The sequence below is a fragment of the Capricornis sumatraensis genome, chromosome 10 (assembly GCF_032405125.1).
Source record: "Capricornis sumatraensis isolate serow.1 chromosome 10, serow.2, whole genome shotgun sequence".
NCBI classification, from domain to species: Eukaryota; Metazoa; Chordata; class Mammalia; order Artiodactyla; family Bovidae; genus Capricornis; species Capricornis sumatraensis.
Window position 1 is genome coordinate 13,872,760 of NC_091078.1, and position 22,451 is coordinate 13,895,210.

At 41.5% G+C, this 22,451-nt stretch overlaps 1 protein-coding gene across 2 annotated transcripts in view; it reads right to left on the reverse strand.

Moving 5' to 3' along the window:
* The window catches only part of LRMDA (leucine rich melanocyte differentiation associated), a 1,204,472-nt gene that overhangs the window by 837,746 nt on the left and 344,275 nt on the right, over positions 1-22,451 (reverse strand). The gene's annotated exons all lie outside the window — the stretch shown is intronic.

Genomic DNA, 22,451 nt, shown 5'->3' on the forward strand with positions numbered 1-22,451 from the left:
GCAGCCTCAGCAGATATAGGATACTGAAAACCAATGATGTACTCTGTACACTCTGTACCTTTCCAAAGCTAGATAACACATTATCCAAGTATTTGCTATTTGAGTACCTTCAGTTTTGAATTTGCATAAAGAAACAAAAGTCATCATATTCTGAAAAGACTCACTTTGAACTGGCCATTTATAAAACTGATTCCCACTCAAACATCCCTTTCAAGTAGTATCCATCCATGATACTTGTATCAACAGGTTAATGCTCTCTGACGCACAAAAGCTATATAAGGCTCCAGTGCAAATCAGCTACAAAATGATGTGAAGACTTTGGCAAATTATGTGAGGTTTTATGAACTCAACTGGAGTGATGTTGGGAAAATGCTCAAATTATACTCAGAATCATTGATTTCATATTCTTCAGTTCAGTTCACTCACTCAGTCGTGTCCAACTCTTTGCGACCCCATGAATCGAAGCACGCCAGGCCTCCCTGTCCATCACCAACTCCCGGAGTTCACTCAGACTCACATCCATTGAGTCAGTGATGCCATCCAGCCATCTCATCCTCTGTCCTCCCCTTCTCCTCTTGCCCCCAATCCCTCCCAGCATCAGAGTCTTTTCCAATGAGTCAACTCTTCGCATGAGGTGGTCAAAGTACTGGACTTTCAGCTTTAGCATCATTCCTTCCAAAGAAATCCCAGGGCTGATCTCCTTCAGAATGGACTGGTTGGATCTCCTTGCAGTCCAAGGGACACTCAAGAGTCTTCTCCAACACCACAGTTCAAAAGCATCAATTCTTTGGCGCTCAGCCTTCTTCATAGTCCAACACTCACATCCATACACGACCACAGGAAAAACCAGAGCCTTGACTAGACGGACCTTAGAAGAACTGTACAAAAAAGATCTTCATGACCCAGATAATCACGATGGTGTGATCACTCATCTAGGGCCAGACATCCTGGAATGTGAAGTCAAGTGGGCCTTAGAAAGCATCACTAAGAACAAAGCTAATGGAGGTGATGGAATTCCAGTTGAGCTATTTCAAATCCTGAAAGATGATGCTATGAAAGTGCTGCCCTCAATATGCCAACAAATTTGGAAAACTCAGCAGTGGCCACAGGACTGGAAAAGGTCAGTTTTCATTCCAATCCCAAAGAAAGGCAATGCCAAAGAATGCTCAGACTACCACACAATTGCACTCATCTCACATGCTAGTAAAGTAATGCTCAAAATTCTCCAAGTCAGGCTTCAGCAATATGTGATCCGTGAACTTTCTGATGTTCAAGCTGGTTTTAGAAAAGGCAGAGGAACCAGAGATCAAATTGCCAGCATCCGCTGGATCATGGAAAAAGCAAGAGAGTTCCAGAAAAACATCTATTTCTGCTTTATTGACTATGCCAAAGCCTTTGACTGTGTGGATCACAATCAACTGTGGAAAATTCTTCAAGAGATGGGAAGACCAGACCACCTGACCTGCCTCTTGAGAAATCTGTATGCAGGTCAGGAAGCAACAGTTAGAACTGGACATGGAAAAACAGACTGGTTCCAAATAGGAAAAGGAGTACATCAAGGCTGTATATTGTCACCCTGCTTATTTAACTTATATGCAGAGTACATCATGAGAAACGCTGGGCTGGAAGAAACACAAGCTGGAATCAAGATTGCCGGAAGAAATATCAATAACCTCAGATATGCAGATGACACCACCCTTATGGCAGAAAGTGAAGAGGAACTAAAAAGCCTCTTGATGAAAGTGAAAGCAGAGAGTGAAAAAGTTGGCTTAAAGCTCAACATTCAGAAAACAAAGATCATAGCATCCAGTCCCGTCACTTCATGGGAAACAGATGGAGAAACAGTGGAAACAGTGTCAGACTTTATTTTTCCGGGCTCCAAAATCACTGCAGATGGTGACTGCAGCCATGAAATTAAAAGACGCTTACTCCTTGGAAGAAAAGTTATGTCCAACCTAGATAGCATATTCAAAAGCAGAGACATTACTTTGCCGACTAAGGTCCGTCTAGTCAAGGCTATAGTTTTTTACATTCTTAGACCAACTAAAAAAGAGAAAATAAAGAGAACACAACAGGAGTTTTATTAGGCTAACAAATATCAAACAAAGGCTCATATAAACAACTCCTATGACCAGATAATGAAAACAAATGTAAAGTAAAAGACGGGCTTCTCGGGTGCTCAGTGGTAAAGAATCCATCTGCCAATGCAGGAGACACGGGTTTGATCCCGGAGTTGGGAAGATCACCCAGAGAAGGAAATGGCAACCTACTCCAGCATTCTTGCCTGGGAAATCCCATGAACAGAGCCTGGAGGTCTACAGCCCATGTGGTCACAAAAGAGTCAGACATGACTTAGCAAGTAATCAACAACAACAAAGTAAAAGACCTATGGGGCAAGTATGTAATTTTATATGGAAAAAAAAGGGGAAAATGTAATTGTTGAACTTTTTAAGAATTATACCATAGTTGCAATTACAGCTAAAAATATTTTTGATACAAAATATATATACATATATACATAATTTCGAGTTTCGGCTTTTAAGATCAAATTCCAAAATTTCCCTGATATTTGCTATTACATTTTACTTTCCATTTAAGTTGGTTCACTTTAGGTGATTCTTCTTCTCCGGTATAATTATCTTCATACTACAGCCCTCCTCTGGAAGATCCTGACCATCTGAAGCAAAAGCAGAACTACAAGACAGCCTAAATATCTTTCCCACTCTCACTGTGTTCCCACACTTGCCTTTCACAGACCTGGTTGATTCTGTATCGAAGTGTCCAAAGACCTTCTTCACCTCTGACAACCACAATTGACTTGCAAAAAGTGGAGACTAGAAGGTATATAAAGAAAGTCTGAAAGCAGAAGCAAGAGGCCCTCCTAGATCTATACTCAGATCCCATTGCTATTAGAATAAAATTCCAATTTTCAGAGCTCATCAGACCCTGAGAAATCTGGCCCCCGCCTGCCTCTTCATCTTAAACCTCTTTCAATCTCTTCACTTGGTTATCTCTGGTCCTCAAACTTGCTAAACCTTCTCTTACCCTGTGGCCTTCACATGTTTCTGAAATGTTTATCTCCAGTTCTTTCCATGCGATCCACAAGTATCAGTATAAGTGACTTTTCTCATCAGCCTATTCAAAGTACCTTCAACACAGATACTTAGTAGACATTGAAAAACTATTTGTTAAATGGATGAACAATGGATAGATGGATGAAAGGGTGAGTAAATGGATGGTTGGATAGATGGAGCTAATTTGTGTGGGAGAGTCTTTTGATATCTACTGTCAATAGCCATCATTCCCTAAGGCCATTTTCCAAGCAATTGTTCCTTTCCTTTGGATCATTTGAGATTGAATCAGTGAATCCAGAGCTAGGCAGGAAAGAGTCTGATTAAGGTCGCTGCACCAACCCCCAGGGATGGTTCCCTGTCATCCATTTTCTCATGCTCTGTGTCAAGTCTTGCCTCCAGCCCCTCCAATGGCAAGGCTTCCCTTACCTCCCCAGGGGCATGTCCACACACTCTCCCCATTGTGAAATCTGTCCTGATTTTCCCAGCCTAAATTCCTCTCTGCTTAACTGCGCCCCATTACTCACAGCTCTCTCCCTCTGGACCACAACAAACGACAGCTCTGGAACTCACATTCTCTTCCTGGCTTTCTACAACTTCCCAACTCCACTCCCTAACCCTTGATGAAACAGCATGGCGCGAGACCATGGAGAAGGGTTCACACAAATGTTCAGAATTAGAACTTGGTCAACACCAGTCTCACCCACCCTCATCTCCCTCTCTCATCCATCATTCCCTCCCCTTCCCTCCTCTAGCCTGCACAGAACCAATCTGGCTTTATTTTCCCATTACACAATTCTTTCAAAACATAATCCTATGCTTGAATAGAAACGTCAAGTTTCTGGAAGGCTATACAAGAGTTGTTAGTGATGGCGGCTTCTGGGAAAGGGAAGGTTGTCGAGGAAAAAGATTTTTTTGTTGTTGTTGATACCTTTTGCATTTTTCACTGTGCACATATAACTATTTTTTCAATTGTGGTATGATATACATAATAGAAGTTTCCATTTTAACCGTCTTTAAATGTAGAGTTCAACCACTACCACCATGGAAACAATGTTTTTCAGTAAATTTTTAAATTAAATGTTTATAATGTAGCTCTTGATCAAATAGATACATGAGATAAAGAAAATAGGAAAGAAGGTACTCTGTTTGGCATAAGCCACTGAAAACAAAGATTAATGTCACTTAGCCATTTTTGATGTATTAAAAACTTTAAAATACAGGGAGAGAGACACTTCACAAAACATAAAAGGAGAAAAGGAATAAAATGCAAAAAATTTGAAAACTACGGTTACACACACACACACATTATTTATAATTATGGTGGGCCAAAAATAAGCATGTGCATGTTCAATGAAGTATAGGGAACAGACATCTTAACAAAACAGAATTATGGCTATCACAGCAGTCTGTGAGAAAAATTATTAGCTTTATTACTCGAAAAGTAGTTTGAATAGGAGTCTTCCAGCTGTTCAATCTGATCACCAGAACATTGCCAATTTTCTCTGCCACAGAGTCTTTCTGTGCAGTGGGTAACTTGCTGCAATTAAGGGATTTTCTCACTTCTTAATAATTCTCAGATTTGGAATGTTTTTCTGGTAAGTAACCATCCAAGTGGTATCACACTCCACTCCTCTGATATAATTTTGTAACTTGCTGGAAGTGACAAAGACTGCCACACGTGAAGACAGTGATTTGTGTGTCTCAAGTAGCTGTACTCAAAGTTAAATTCCCCCCATCTGACAGCATGAAGGCTGCAGCAAACCTCTGATTGCAGTTTCTGCAATCAAAACACTCCCTCAAATCCCACAGGTTTCATAGGACATGCACACTTGGCCCGTCCCTGATGAGTTCCAGCTTCCATTAAGTCTGACTTCTCCTCAGAGTAAGTGTTCTTTCAACACTGATATCTCAGGTCTGAATTACAAGCACTGGCTGGTTCAAGAAAAGCTGGCTATCTGAAAAAAAAAAAAAAAAAAAAAAGGCTGTCTAGGAGACCAGTTATGTTTAGTAGTTCAAAAAAAAATTATAATCCTAATTCACTGGAAAAGACCTTGATGCTGGGAAAGATTGAGGGCAGGAGGAGAAGGGGGCAACAGAGGATGAGATGGTTGGATGGCATCACCAACTCAATGGACATGAGATTGAGCAAACTCTGGGAAATAGTGAAGGACAAAGGAGAAGAGTGTGCTGCAGTTCATGGGGTCACAGAGTCGGACATGACTTAGTGACTGAACAACAGAAGCATTTTCAGTTTGCAACTCACAATTATACCTATATATTTATTCCAAATCTCCCTCTCTCTCCAACCCCAATCACACACACACACACACACACACACACACACACACACACACCATTGCATTTTACTATATAACACAGCTGCTTTTTTACACTAAAGAACCCCAAAGAGCTACCTGTCTATCAGAGTCGATGCTGTGACATAATGGTAGACTTTTCTAGGTTCAGTGAGGTTTACTTAATGTAACAGAAGCTGAGACTGAGGGACTACAATCTAAGAATAGGGACAAAGCAGAAAAATATCTGTGTCTGACTTTAGCTCAAGACTCTGAAAAACGGTACATGAACAGAAAAGAAAATTAACAGCATGTCAGGAGTAACCCACTGGAGTAAGATCTGGAGTATTTACATTCAAATACAAACTTCAGTGTTTACCAGCTGAATATCTTAAGTGTATTTCAACCTGGTGGTTCCCTTACTTGTATAATGGGGTGATTATTATCCACCCAAAGTACAAGGTTCTTAAGGGAATAAAATAATGATAAAGCATAGCAGAGAAATTACTAAGGCTATCTGTTCAATAATTTGCCCCTCTTCTGTCCTTTATGGGCCCCACCTATACAGTATAGCAATGGGGGAAATGAGCTGCCCAATACTGATATCCATTCAGCCTCTAGGCCATTAGGGGCTGTATGAGATTCCTATCACTGGGGTACCAAACGACCAACATGTTGACTTCCAATGACAGAAATGTATTCTTCCACAGTTCTGGAGGCAAGAAGTCTGAAATCAGTGCCACTGGGCTTGATCAAGATTTCAGCTGGGCCGCACTCCCTCCAGAAGCTCTCGGGAAGAACCTGTTCCATGCCCCTTCCAGCTTCTGACACCTGCCAGCACTCCCTGGCTTGCTGCCACCTCCTCTAATCTCCAAGGCCAGCATCTTTGTCTCTGTTCTGCCTTCACATCACCTTCTCTGTGTATGGATCAAATATCCTTCTGCCCCTCCCCTTCATAAGGATGGTGGTAGTGGTTTAGTTGCTAAATCGTGTCCAACTCTTTGCAATCCCGTGGACCGTAGCCCTCCAGGCTCCTCTGTCCATGGGTTTCCCCAGGCAAGAATACTGGAATGGGTAGCCATTTCCTCCTCCAGGGGATCTTCCTGACCCCGGGACTGAATCTGTATCTCCTGCTTGGCAGGTGGATTCTTTACCACTGAGCCACCAGGGAAGCCCCTCATAGGATATATGTGATTCAATTTAGAACCTATTCAGATTATAATCTCCCCATCTCAAGGACCTGAACTTAATGCCATTTAAGGTAATGCTTACAGGTTCAAGGGACTAAAATGTCACATCTTGGGGAAGGACATTTTAAAGTCTACCACAAGTACCAAAATCACAAAGGACAAATAGATCAGGAAAAGAAGCTTCTTAAAAATTTGAATTATTCCTTGAAGTAGAAACCATAATAATTCATACCCTAATTTATACTGGGATATAAATAAATGTTATCAGTCTCCCAGGCAGCATTAAGACAGAGTCATTAGATGGACATGAATTTGGTTTAAGAAATCAAAACAGAAAGGTGAGCCTAGCAGAGGACCCTAGCAGGTACATGAAAGCCAGGTACAAGGCACTAGAAAAGGACCTGAACCCCAGGGAGGGGCTCAAAACAAAAAACAGACAAACCTCCCTTTCATTTTCTACCTTAGCTGAGAGCCATCCTACATATAAGCCACAAGGGAAATGAGAAACCCTGACTACCAAACATCAATCTGCGAGCTCATTCTTTCATTCCTTGCAACAAACGCTTATCGAGCAAATGTTATATACAGGATGCTACCCACAGCACTGGGGATGAAGCAGCCAAGAGAATGGATAAAAGTGCTTCCTCTTGTGAGAGCCACATCCTCACAAGAATTAAGTCAATTCAGTGCAGCAACTGTTTACAGAGGACCTACTATGTGGCAGGTACTTGAGTGCACATGCCCAAATCGATTCCTGAACTTCCTTTGCAAAACAAAGTTGGTGATTTTCCTAAGAAAGTGGCCTGTATTGAGGTAGACACTCAAGCCTCCCAACGATCTATCCTGCAAAGGTCAGTGCAGAAGCCCAGAGCACATGGACAAGCCGTTTTTCAGGATATGGTATAGCACCTAGAGCCACCACTATCTACCTCCTCACCTTGTCAGCCTCACATAACGGATTCTGAGAGCTCCTCCTGTCTCTCTGATTACACACTCCACACTTCCCACAGGAGGGCTGCATGATGAAGTGGCATTCCATCTTCTCTGCCGGGTCATGTCAGGCTCAGCATCACCACACCGAGTGGGCACCCCAGTGGCTGGAGGGGAGCCATTCTGAGCACGTGAAGAATGGGGATGTGGGGGCTGGAGAGGAGAGGGGAAGGTGGCTCCTTTTCATTCTGCATGTGAGCTTCTCTGGGTCCCATAAATTCCTCTACCCTGTATATTTCACTCAGCTGTCTAAATGAGGTTTGCTCATATAGCCACCACTGTGCAGAATCAATCATGCCCTTCTGCACAGAATGTTAATTGTGTGCCTCTCAAAAAAAAAAAAAAAAGCATACTGCAGAGGCCTTAGAAGAAATTCAAAATCTGTTTTGTTTTTAATTCACCATACTTTTAAAACTGCTATGTGAAGTAAAATAGTCACAGTCCCAGGCGTGATCCAGCTGCAATCCAGGTGCCTTTTTCAAGGCTGGGGAGAGGAATATTAAGAAAGAAACCTCTTCCCACTCCCATCAATTGTTCTACACAACATTTCCCGAGTCAGCTGCCGGCTGCCTGAATAAAGAAGCTCTGAGCCCTCCCAGGAACGAGTGTTCTGGTTAACTCCACACAAAATGGCCCATTCAAATCAACCTGGGCTGCAAATCTTTGTTTGTATCTGGCAGGGGTTGACTCGTCTAAGAGGTAGGAAAGGAAAAGAAAAACAACGGAATCATCTCCTCAGCTTCCTTATACAACAAAGCAGTCACTACGTGAGGCTGCCTATCACCAAAGTGAAACTCACTAAGTGAGAGGCAGCTGAAAAAGTCTTTACCGAGTCACCATCTAAGTGCCTGCAAATCAGTCATGTCTGTTTCAGGGAATCTTATTTTTTATTCTGTAGAGGTCACATTATTAAACTACAGATCATGATATCATGTGCTTAGAGAGGGCAAAGATGCTTTGAACACACACACACACACACACACACACACTCTAACACCTCTTTGCAGGGTGGGCAAAGAGCTGACTCCACAGCTAGAGACTTCAAGGATCCCATTGTTTTCAAAAAGGCCGGATGGACACTGTGACAAGCACACTGCCTTCCACCACCAATTTTGGGAACATGTGAAAAATACGGTATGCTGCTTGCTGGTATGTGGTCCGAGATGACTCATAAATCTTCCTTTATCTCCTTCGTGGTGTTAGCAGAAAAGGATGAGTTGCTTTTTTCCATCTCATTCTCCCGTCTATCTGTCTGTTAGCCGTGCCCTTGAGCAAAGATTACTGATGCCCTGCCTTTGATATATGACACATCACCCACAGCAGCTTTTCATCAAGTGAATTAACCTGGAAAAATGCAAACCCACCTGCCAGTTGCTTCCAAACTTTGCACAATTCCTTTGTGTACTTCCTCTCTAGCGTGCATCAGGCAGGAAAGCAGCAAGGGCAAGCTCAAGAAATATGGAAAATTAAGAGAATCTAAACTGGAGGCTCTGGGAAATAGTTCACTGGCTGGAGTCAGCTGCTTTTGCATAAGCCCTTTCAGAAGAGGTTTAAGTGAAAAACACCAGCTTAAGCCACACTTTAAAATGCTTTGCACCTGAGCTGGAAAATGCCATTTTTCCCCCTGTGTGGCTGGAATAATGACAAGAGCCTTGGCAGTCACTGATGACATGGTTACAGAAACTATTTGGTGATTTCCAATCAATAATCAAGACGGGCTGAGGAGGAGCCTAGGGTAGGAAGGAGTAAGCAGACTGAAGAAAGAGAGGAAGAAAATGAGAGGCTAAACCAGGCAGGAGCGAAACTGAAGAAGAGTAGGGAAAGCAAGGCTGAAATGAATCTAGATTCTTCTGCCAGCCCCGAGCACACCAACTCTATGAAGCCAGATTCATTGACATTTGGTTTCAGAAGGATCCAAATTACTATGAAAGAGTAAAGACAGACAGCAACTTTGATACCTCACAGTAATCCTCAGTCTACATGTTCAAGCAGAAGGCACTTTGGAAAGCATCAAGTCAGCACCTTTGCACCTTCAGCTAGAGAGAGCTGAGGTTCAGAGAGGACCCCAGCCATCCAGGGTCACACAGCCAAGCAAGGTGGGACTAGGCTGGAATTCAAGCTCTGCAGTTCCAATGTTCTAGCCAGTGCAACACACTTCTCCCAACCAGGCTTTAGATTCCTCCCCCAACTCAGCCCACCCTCCCCTAAAAAACAAACATTTATACTGACTTGAAATTGGATAGAACTTGCTGCATGAGGGAATAAGAAAGATTTCTTATTTTAGCTCTATTATACTAGACTGGGTGTCTCTTGTTCGCGCAGGTAGTAAACACTTTCCTCAGTCTCATCCTTGATTCTGATAACAAAGCAGTTATTCTTTTCAAGGCAACACCCACTATGTGTGACTACTTGAAGGGTTGTGATGAGAAAGATCTTCCCAAAATGTATTAAGAAGAAGACTAAATTCAAAACTAGCAATCATGATTTTTTGTCCATACTCCAATTGTAAGGGAAAGCTACAAAGACTGAGTTTGTGTTTTTTAAAGGGCATTATTAAAAATCTGTCTTTGGATAGTCCTGACTCAGTATATATAGGTAGCCCAATCTTCTAGATGAACATTTATATTTCTGGCCAATATGAACAGATTTTTTGAAATGGTTCTGAAATCTTTCATTGTCAAGGGAAGATTAAATTTTATTATCCACTACACTTTCTAAGGAAACAAAGGTCATTGCCAGATTTTAGAAAAACCTCTCACAAAGAAAACCTGAAGTGAAAGCAGTATCTTATAGGTGTTGGTTAGTCAGAAAATTAAATTATCCAAGATACCCTGTTTCCTGGGCATTCTGGCAAAATTTGAAAATTTAAATAAGACGGTGATAATGTATGCATACCCATCAGCTGATTGAAGTAAAATAGATGGTAATTCCTTCAGGCAGTCAGATTCTTTGCTGGTAGGAAGAAATGAGGTGTCCCTTCTTTCTGGTCAAATTAACACTGCCCATAAAATGGAGCCTCTCTGGCAAAGACAGTGGTAGAAAGTAGATGAACAGGTTACATTGGGGTTTTTAATAAATCTGATCATAGTTGAGATTATACACAGTTAGTTATCCATACAATAATAATAACATATAACATTTATTGAGGGTTTACTATGTATTGTGTATTCTAATAACTTCATCTGTATTGCCTTATTTAATATCCCCAGATTGTTGTAAGACAGATATTTTTACTAAGCCCATTTTACAGATAAGGAAATCATACCTCAGAGAAGTTTGTACTTTGTTCAAGCATAGCAGCTGGTAACTGGGGGAGCCATGATTCAAATCCAGGTGATCCAGCTCCAAAACCAGTAACATTTTACAAAATGAATGTGACCCAACACCCCAATCAAGAACCCAGGCACTGTACATCTTTATTAAACGTGACTCCGACACTTACCTAGTGACTAAAAAGAACACCTAAGCCCTTGTGCCATTACATTACCCTATTCACCTACTGCTCTTTGAGAAGCAAAACTTTGATATCCTTCAAAAAGGTATGCCAAAACCTCGGGGAAATAATTTTTTTAGGCTACATTTTCCGAACACACTTCCTTCTCAGATAGTCCTCCATTTCATATTGCAATAAATTATACATACCATCAAATTTACTATCATAACCATTCTGAAATGCACAGTTCAGTGGCATTAAATATATTCACATTGTTTTCAAGGATCACCACTGTTCATTTTCAGAACTTTTTCATCATCCCCAACAGAAACTCTGTCCCCATTAAACAATAACTCCCCATTCTCCCTCTCTCAACCAGCGGTAACCACTGTTGCACCTTCTGTCTCTATGAATGCCATTGCTCTAGGTACCTCATAGAAATGGCATCATACAACTTTTGTCCCCTTGAGTCTGGCTTTTTTCACTTAGCATATGTTCAAGGTTCATCCACACTGTAACAAGTACCAGAACTTTCTTCCTTTTAATGGCTGAGTAGTATTCCACTGTGTGTACATGCCACATTGTATCATTTCATCAGACAGACATGTGGATTGCTTCCACCTTTAAACTACTGTTAATAATGCTGCTATGAACATGGGTGGATAAGTATCTATTCTTGTCCTTGTTTTCATACTTAGAAGTGGAATTGCTAGATCATACAGTAATCCTGTCTTTAACTTTTTGAGGAATGCTTCTTTCACTTCTAAATGCTGTTTGAATGCACCTAAATAGTGAATTCCAAACACGCAAAAGCCTTACACATTTATGTATATCTGATTCACTTCTCTGTACCCATGAAACTAACACAACATTGTAAATGAACTAGATTTCAATAATTTAAAAAAAAATAAAAATAACTTAAAAATTGGGTCTTTAGGTCTAGAGCAATAAAATTTCTCACTGAATTCTCAATGACTATTTTTGTAAATGAATGAATGATCAAATCAAACTCTGGTTCTCCAGAGTGAGGGACAAGATAGCACATACCTCCTCACAGAGCCTACAGTACAGCTCAAGTCTATACAACTTCCCCGATCCCTGATTTTTCTCTATCACAAATACACACCCAGGAATGTGTTTACCTTGATGCCAAAGAATATTAAAATAGTACAAAGGCCAGCATGAAAAGGGGTGAGAAAAACTCAGTAAAGCATTATCTGTAGATGGAAAGATTCTCTGATGGAGCTGAGGTCTTTATCCACCACCCTCATCCTTCTATATCTTCCCATCAACAGTGAGGAGTGAGAAACCAGCAAAGATTCCTTTCCACTCTGCCCATGCTAGGCTATTATAAAATATGGGGACAGGCCAGAGAAGGGTGATGATGGTGAAGGGAGGCTTTGCTTCCATCGCTATTTGAATATCAATACCTCTTTCAGTTCATTAATTCATCAAGAGGGTATTTTCAACACATTAAATTCAATTTCAAAAAAGAATGAGCTGACACAGTCAAATACACATGACCAAAATCCATAGTGCACTTCCCCAGCTGCCCTTTCCAGCCACTCTCAGTCCTGTCCTGGGGTCTGGGCATCCATTACTCTGGGCTAATTGGCAGGCCTGATGGAGGAAGGGGAAACTCCAGGCCACCGTCTGGGCTTTTCATTACTTAAGTGCATTCTGACTTGAACTATATTAATGGGGCTCCAAATTTTAACTATTGACGGCTTTCAATAGGAATTTACATTTCTGTCCTCCTGGGGACCACCAATCACTAAATTCTCACCTGTAGTGAAGACAGCCACAAGGGGGAATTGGTTTCAAAGACGGAAAGTGGTGATTATATATGCGCTGCACCTTCCCACGAGCAAATACACATAATTATCTTTTCCCCCCTCTTTCTACATTAAATTTTCAACTCTTTACTACATCTTTTAATGAAAGCAGTGACTGAAAAATATAAACATGGATACATAATTCCCAATGAATTGGTCTAAGTGTAACTTGTAAAAACTGGATTAATGGTACAAAGCATGTACTTTATAAAAATAGCCTGTAGAAAAAAGCATTAAGCAATTACAACTCCAGCTCTGAAGGCTCCAATATTATAGGGTAATATTTCCTTAATGTTAGACTTCATTAACCCTAGGATAATCTCTCATAAATTTTGCTTATTTTTAAGGAGAAAAAAATAAATTATGTTTATTAAACTACTGAATATGTTTATGAAAACAAGACATAATCTAGTGCCATAAACTTCTTGTCTTTATCTGAATGATCAAGGAGCTCATAAATAAAATATCACATAACAAAGTGAGTGTTAAAATTCATTACTGTAATAGCTATGTTCATGATCTATTTCATTAACATTCCTCCTCTCCTTGGATAAATGGGCTTCTTAGCCTACGAGAGGAAAGCCATTTACAAGACAAAATACTAAGCCGCTTTTTCTCATTTTCCCTTATCTCTTCTATTCCTAACTTTCTAAATTAATTCTTCTCTTAAATCTTATTGTTCCTTCCAGTGTAACTCACAGCACATTAGAGAGAGTGGAAAGAAATAGAAGCAAAGAAATGGGTCTACAGAGTATAAGTTAATTAGGGATCTAAGTGACTGGTGATGAGATTTGATGACACGGAGCCCCAAAGTGAATTTAGAAGCTTATCTTCTTAAAATATTTGAGAATAAAATACAAATAATAGAACCGCAAGAAATATTCAGTATACCAAGGAATCTACACAAGCTTAATAACTAAACTCCATTTCCTGTTTAAACTATATATTGCAGTTTCTATGAACAGGATTTGCTAACCTTTATCTTCAGTGATTTTGCCGGTAATTTTATTTTTATAGATGTGTGCATATACAAATACTCAGACAGAAAGGTGACAGCTTTCCTGTGAGTTACCAAAAACAGACAGATGTGCATAGATGGGACCCTAAACCCACAGGTGAAGTGTACCAACCCCGTCACCAAGTGGACTTCCTCACTAAGGAAACGAACGGCCGAGCAACGATGACAATGGTTCTATATCCTCCCCTGGTCATTTGTTTCATCTTAATTCAACAGAGTCCCAGGCTACAGCATCCTCTACCCAGATAATAACCAGAGGATGCTGTTTATGATAATGGCAGAAATTAAAACAGAATTTTACAACCGCTGAGCTGAAAGAAGGCAAAAATCCCCACACGAATATTAAACAGTGTAAATAAAAAAGAATCCACTCATTTTTATTCCCAACTACCTACCAATTTATCTGGCACTGATTCAGAGTAAAGACCACATTCACAAAACTCTACACGTATGTAGAGAGTAAAAGGAATACTTGAACTCAACAAGCATTTATGGAGGGCTTTCCCCTGTATACAAGGGAAGCGAGGCACATGGGGAAGAGGAAGGTGGGCATATGCCCTCAGGAAGCTTCCCTTTGGTTGGACACAGTCTGGTAGCTGACACATCCCCATGCGACAGGGGGCCGTCAGTGCCGGACTAGAAGGATCCCAGTGAAGGGAGTAAGCAGTGCTGGGCAGGCTCCAACCAGGGCTTTAAGAATGATACGACACTGAGCTGGGGCTTCAAGAGCAGGTGAGATTTTGGTTGTCCTAGAAGGGATCCAAGTGGGAGGAACTGCCTGGGCCAGCTTCCTCACAGCAGGCAAGAGACTAGACGTGAGACTTCAGTTTCCAACTCCACCTACAGATCAAGCACCAGGAGGCAGTCCTCACCGGCCCTTCCAGAGAGGCTGAGAGCATTCACATAGGGGACAGAAGAGCAAGTCCCAGGACCCCTGACACTCTCACACCATTTTCCCTTAAAATGGGATGTGTGGTCCCTAAAGTATTTTCTGTGATACACATCCACACCAGGGCTCAATAAGAAATTTTTTTTCAAAAAGAGATCCACAAACAGGTCTGAGTAAAGTGCCCTGTCTTCCATAAAAACAGCTCACAATTCCAGAGCACTTGCCATGTCTCAGGCGCTGCTCTTAGGACCGTACAGCCCACATTAACTCATTTAATCCCCCAAATAGCTCTACTCTTATCTCCATTGTACATATATAGAAAAGAAGTAAAAGAGAGGTTAAGTGGCTTGCCCAAGGTCACATAGCTAATAAGCAGCAAGGCAGGGATATAAATGCAAGGGGACTGATGCCAGAACCCCAACTTCTAACAGCCACATGGGGCAGAAATTACTGTGTGCTCATCCCAGTTCATTTATTCTATGTCCTGGACATGAAACTGAACTACATTTCCCAGCCTCCCTGCGTATGACTGGGTTCCAGCCAACAGAAGGTGGGAAGTGACATACGCCTCCTCCAAGCCTGGCCCATCAAAACTTCCTAGAGAGTCCCTTCCACATTTCCCCTCTTCCCCTGGGTGCTGACTAATGAAAAGCCTCCAGCAGAGAATTCTAAGGCCCCAGTCATGGGGAGAAGGGAGTCAGAAGGAAGCGGGAAAGGACAGAAAGAGTCTGGGTCCCTGAGTCACTGTGTGGAATACAACCTCTCTCCATCCCCAAAATCAGTTGGATTTTATGTCAGAGATAAATCAGTTTCTATTGTGTTAAGCCCTGGAACTTTGGTTACAGCAGTTGCCTGCCCTGAGAGATACATGACACCAATCTGCCTGCTGGATCATCCCTCTGGCCTTAGCCTCTAAATGACTGAAAAAGAGGTTTCAGAGTCATTGCCAAGAATGTGGCAGCCTAGCAAAGTAATGCAGGAAGAGTCTAGACTCAGTTGAACCAGAGTTGGAATCAGGTCCTGCAGTTTACAAGCTCTGTCACGTGGGGCAGTTTCTAAACATGTCTGTGCCACGGAGTCCTAGATATAAGTACTAAATAATTCTAGTGAGATTTAAGGGAAAACGTTTGTAAAGCACTTAGAACAGTGATGAGCACGTAGACAACACCAAATACTACTATTCTCATTATTCTGTTAAGTCTTTTACAAAAGAATACCTGTATCAGGATTATGTTTGGAACAAAAACAAAACAGTAAATTATCAATGGCCTAAACAAGATACAAGTTTATCTCTCTTGCATAAAAGAAGTGCAAAGGTACACAAAGATGTCCAAAGGTATGCCAGTCCAGGGCTGGCATGGAAGCTCCAAAAGGTCATCAGAGACACAAGTTCCTTCCAATTCTATGCTCTGCCATCCCTAGCATGTGGCCCTAGTCCTCATGATCCAACAGAAATGCTGGTGTTCCAGCCATTAAGACCAGTTCCATGTGGCAGAATGGGAGAAAACAAAAAAGAAACACCTATCCCATTTAAAACAACTCTCTGGAAGTTCCCCATAATATTTCATATGGCCGCACCTAGGTCCTAGCTGAAAGGGAGGAGGGGGTGGCAGTATAGACAGCTAAAAACCAAGGATTTTGTTAGTAAGAAGATAGAATCAATAAGGGAAGCTACCAGAAGTCTCTTCCTCAGCACAACAATGAGTAAAAGCAAGCAAGCTACATTCCCCATCCAAAGCTCTGGTGAATTCTTAAAAAAAAAAAAAAAAAAAAAATCCTTAAAATGCAAATACCCAGTACATACCACTGCAGTTTTTACTTTGCCTCTCTACAATCCATTCTCCATACACCAGCCAGCGTGCTATGTTAAAAATTTGAGCCATGCCCCCACTTAAAACCCTCGAAAGGCTTCCCACTGCAAATCAAATTAAGGAGCGTGGATTTATTTGGGGCAGAAGGTCCACCTGGTCTGGCTCTGTGCACCTCCCTGACCCCACAGCATGCCCCAGTGGGCCGCTTCCCACAGCAGTACGGGGCTGGTTTGGGCTGCTGCCTCAGTCACACACGGAACACACCCGCCCAGAGCCTCAGCACTGTCTGTTCTCTCGACCTGAATCTCTCCTTCCCCAGATTTCCCTTTGACAGGCTCCTTGTTGTCACTCAGATCGCAGCCTTCAACACCGTCTTATCAGAGCTTTCCCTGACCCCCTGGTCACACCCTCCCTAACAACCAGCACATCACCCTACCTCAACCCTCAGCCTAGCACTCATCACTCTCTGACGTCTATCTTGTTTGCATGTCTCCTTCCTTATTAGAATGCATGTTTCCATTACAGGGATGTCCGTCTTACTCACTGTTCCTAAAATGATGCCACCCACTGAAACTCCTAATTATCATCTAGGTGGACATCCATTAATACAGCAAATATTCACTGAACACCTGGTGTATGCTAGGCACAATGACATAATGACATGATGCTGCCCCACCCAATGTCCATTTGTACTACATAAGCGGACTGTACCAACACTGACATTTCTGTATGAATGATGTTCATTTAATCCATAGACTTTCCTGAGACTCTGAGCACAACAAAATGACATTCAAGGAGTCTGGTAGAATAACATACTGAATCCATGTTAACAGTAGATGAAAAGGAGGGAGGAGAGACTGTTTTAGGTCATCCAAAGACCCCCAAAGTGAACAGCAGTCAGAGGATTAAAAGAAGTTGCCCATGAGGTCAGGAGTATATGCTGGCCCCAGACACAATCCAGTATGTATAGTATACATACACAGACACATATATATGTATTTTTTTAAAGGATAGATTCAAACCCACATACGTCCTCTGCAGGAAGTCCAGGGAGTACGACTGTAGGAAAAGTTACAAACTGCCTATGGTTCCCATGGACTAGGGGATATGATACTGCCAAAACATGCAAAAGATATACAGAAGTGCTGATGACTGAGAGAGAAAAGGAGCAAGGAGCCGGGTAGGGGACAAAAAAGTGCCTGCTAGCTGGAGGAGGGGAAACAAGAGAAAAAAGGAAAACAAATCAAAGAAAGAACAGCTATTAAAAATGCTGAGTTGAAAATGTTTCAGATGGCCTCTGACATCTAATAAGTCATCTGTCTTTCTCAATACAGAAAAGTCATTACTTACTAGTGAACTAATACCAGCAACTGTGACAAGTAAAAACAACAAAGCTCATAAAAATATAAAAGTTCACCCCTTGCAGTTAGGCAGGGGAAAAAAAGGAATGTATTCAATTTTTCAGATGAAAAACATTTGAACCGACTGAATTTATTGTAATGCAACTTGTATTATATGTGGGGAAAACAAAAGGGGGAAAAAATAGCCCCTCTTCAACTTTTCCTTGGAAAACAGAATACAATGCATTTTTTGAGAGCCTGAACTCCTCATAGAAACCAGTCATAAATATCAACATGGCATCCTGGCTACTGGCCATCAATTATCATAACAGAGGCATGAATTAATAGTGCCATCTGCCCTGCCCACTAGAACCTCGATATAACCACCTCCTCAGAGGGTATAACCCAGGCCTAATGTTCAGCATGAGGAATGCAGGTCTGATAAAGAAGAATTTGAGAGCCTTCAAGGCAGCCAGAGGCACCGGAGGACTCTTGTTCCCTGGAAGAGGCTAGACACAGCAGTGTGCATAAACAGACCAGGCAAACTGACGGCACAAGGAGGTCCTCAAACGCAAAAGGAGCTCTGTCTTCCCAGAGCCATAAATGTCATCACTGTCTTAGGACTCATCTTTGATTCCTGTCTTTCCTCCATTCCTGCAGCCAATCGACTTGCAAGCACTCAATTGATATTAAAAACACAGCCTGAGTCTCTCCACTTCCTTATATCTTTACTGCCCACTCCCTAGTTCACATCACCACATCTAATCTCAGAGGTTACCACCATGACCTTCTAACTGGACCCCTGCTTCTATTTCTGCTGCTGGATTTCCAACCTGCAGTCAGCATGGTTTTGAAAAACACCCATCAGATTCCATCATTCCACTACTCAAAACCTGTCACCAGCTTCATTGGTTTCCCTTAGCATGTAGAATCAAATACAAACTCCTTACCAGATTTCACCATCTCCAAACGGGCTCTGACCCCCATCTCCTCCTTTAGCCTTCCTTTCTCTACATTCCTACCCGGCCCTTCTGGTCTTTCTCTCCCTTGAACTTGCCTGGGGTCACTGCTCCTGCTGTCCCTTCTGCCTGACCTGCCTCTCTTGCATCTTTACTCAAGAGTTGCCTTTCTGAAGAGGCCTTTCCTGGTCCATTGTCAAGTCACTCTCTAATCCACCTATTTTATTGGGACCATAGGAAATGTTCCCATTTAAATTTTTTTTAATTTATTCATCATCCTCTCCAACTATAAACTTCCCCAACAAGAATGTAAATTCTCCCAGCCACTGGTACATGCCCAGCATTCTCAACTGCTCCAACAAGTTCCTGGCACAGAGATGGTGCTCAATAAGGACCTGCAGAATGAATGAAGAATGAGATGAGAGGGTGATCAAGATGAACAGGTCTCGGGGTTACCCAACCCTACCCATTTTACATAGAGAAGAACAGAGCCAGGGGAAAAAGTCAACCCCTCTTCAGTAACGGTTAGCACACAGCACAGTGCTCTTAATGCCATCTGTGCCATTTTCCTATTACCAAGGACCCAGGTTGTGAATCTGATACAATCCCAGATGACATCTAAGAAGCAAAGAACAACTCAATACTGGAAGAGGGATAGTATTGTACAGCTAGGAGAAAAACAGATAAGGTGCCTGTAGACAGTGATAGCTCAAAGTAGCTACCCATGATCCAACTCAGACTGGAATGGATATCAGAACTGCAGGCGTGAGTGGATTCAAGGCAAACCCCAGAAGCAACAAACTCTTAAACAAAAAAGCACATCAGAAGAAAAGCAGCACATTATTTTAACACAGGCTTTCTCTAACACCATCCTGGGATGTCAAGTCTAACACAATGACTACAGAGAGAGACGAGAACACACCCAAGATAAGGCTGGCCCTGGCTCTGCTTCTTACTCAGCTGGGTTAGTTGCTTAACCTCCTTGGACTTCATTTAGGATTAAATTAGCCGGGGCTAGACTTGTGTAATTAGTGTACACTGTATTTGACTATATTCAGGTATACCATATATACTATTTGTGGAATATTTTGATATCAAATTTATTTTTAGAAGAAATTTTGTATCATCTCCAAAATGAAAGCCAGTATCATTTGCCAATGATCCAAAAGCTATATACACATCCACATATGTAATTCAAGCTAGGCTGCAGCAGTACATGGACCAAGAACTTCCAGATGTTCAAGCTGGATTTAGAAAAGGCAGAGGAACCAGAGATCAAATTGCCAACATCCACTGGATCACAGAAAAAAACAAACAAACAAACAAGAGAATTCCAGAAAAACATCTACTTCTGCTCCATTGACTAGGCTAAAGCCATTGACTGTGTGGATCACAACAAACTATAAAAAATTAGTAAAGGGATGGGAATACTAGACCACCTTAACTGCCTCCTGAAAAATCTGTATGGATGTCAAGAAGCAACAGTTAGAACCATACTAGGAACAAGAAACCAGTTCAAAATTGGAAAAGAAGTATGTCAAAGCTGTATATTGTCACCTTGCTTATCTAACTTATATGCAGAGAGCATCATGTGAAATGCCAGGCTGGATGAAGCACAAGCTGGAATCAAGACTGCCAGGAGAAAAATCAATAACCTCAGATATGCAGAGGACACCACCCTCATGGCAGAAAGTGAAGAAGCACTAAAGAGCCTCTTGATGAAAGTGAAAGAGGAGAGTGAAAAAGCTAGCTTAAAACTCAACATTCAAAAAACAAAGATCATGGCATCTGGTCCCATCATATCATGGCAAATAGATGGGGAAACAATGGAAACAGTGACAGACTTTATTTTCTTGGGCTCTAAAATCACTGCAGATGGTGACTGCAGCCATAAATTTAAAAGACACTTGCTCCTTGGAAGGAAAGCTATAAGAGACCTAGACAGTGTATTAAAAAGCAGAGAAATTACTTTGCCAACAAAGGTCTGTCTAGTCAAAGCTATGGTTTTCCCAGTAGCCATGTATGGATGTGAGAGTTGGACCATTAAGAAGACTGAGTGCCAAAGAATTGATGCTTTTGAACTGCAATGTTGGAGAAGATTCTTGAGAGTCCCTTGAACTGCAAGGAGATCAAACCAGTCAATCTTAAAGGAAATCAACCCTGAATATTCATTAGAAGGACTGACGCTGAAGCTGAAGCTCCAATACTTTGGCTACCTGACACCAAGAGCTGACTCATTAGAAAAGACCCTGATGATGGGAAAGTTTGAAGGTGGGAGGAGAAGGGGACAACAGAGGATTGAGATGGTTGGATGCCATCACCAACTTAATGGACATGAGTGTGAGCAAGCTCCAGGAGATGGTGAAGGACAGGGAAGTCTGGCGTGCTGCAGTCCGTGGGGTCACAAAGAGTGAGACATGACTGAGCAACTGAACAACAACAACATATGCAACATGAGAACAAAATCCTATTATTAAATTCTAGCCAATGCTCTTAGATGAGTACTGAAGGCTCTGAGCCTAAGACCTAATCTCTGTTTAAAAAAAAAAAAAAAAAAAAACTTACCAAGTGTTAGGAAGGTATTAAAGAGAGACCAGCACGAAACTGCTGCTTTTTCCTGGATGAACCAAAAGGATTGCAAGCAAATTGAGAAGGAATTCACAATTCCATTGTGTGAACTCATGCTGGTAGACACTATGTCCGTGTGCCATCTCAAACCATCTTGCACGAATGTAGATGCATATCCTACTTTGGACAATACTGGTCTCAGCACACAATCGTGAAGGTCTCCACTAATGCTCTACTACTCTGTGACTGAAGATGAGGGGAGGTACCCTTATAAGGAGAGAAGCAAAGGATGTAATAATTCTGATGAGGCTGAAAAAGGATCTCTCAAGAGTAAACGAGAAACAAAGATCATCGTAGGGAAGTAAGTAAAGGGATGATGGTGTTAAAGACCATGAATACTTACTATAGGCAAAGGGTCGTAAGCAATTTCATCTTCACATCTTTTCTTTGAAGTAGGTAAAAAATTTTTAACATCATTATTAAGATACAATGAACACACATAAAAACTGCATATTTAATATAAATGATTGGATGAGTTTGGACATATCCATACTCCAAGTTTCCATCACCATAATCAAGGTAATAAACATATCCCACCATCTCCCAAAGTCTCCTTGTGTACATTCTTTGTTTTTTGAGGTAGATACAATTATAATTCTTATTTTAAAGATGAAGAAACATCAAACTTAGCCAAAAAAAGAAAAGTTGATTATTTGGCATAAGACAACTGAGATTAAATGTCTCCCAAACATTTTGTCCATAACCTAAGATAAGACATAGTAGGTTAAACCATATGAAATTCCCCATATTTGTCTTTTACCTACAGAAATAGCAATTTCATATGTTCAAACTAACACATTTTACATTTGGACCCAATATACAAAATACATACATACACATATATACACAAATGTGCATGCTCAGTCACTTCAGTTGTGTTAGCTGAATCTTTGCAACCCCATGGATTGTAGCCTGTCAGGCTCCTCTGTCTGTGGGATTCTCCAGGCAAGAATAATGGAGTGAGTTGCCATGCCTCCTCCAGGGGCTCTT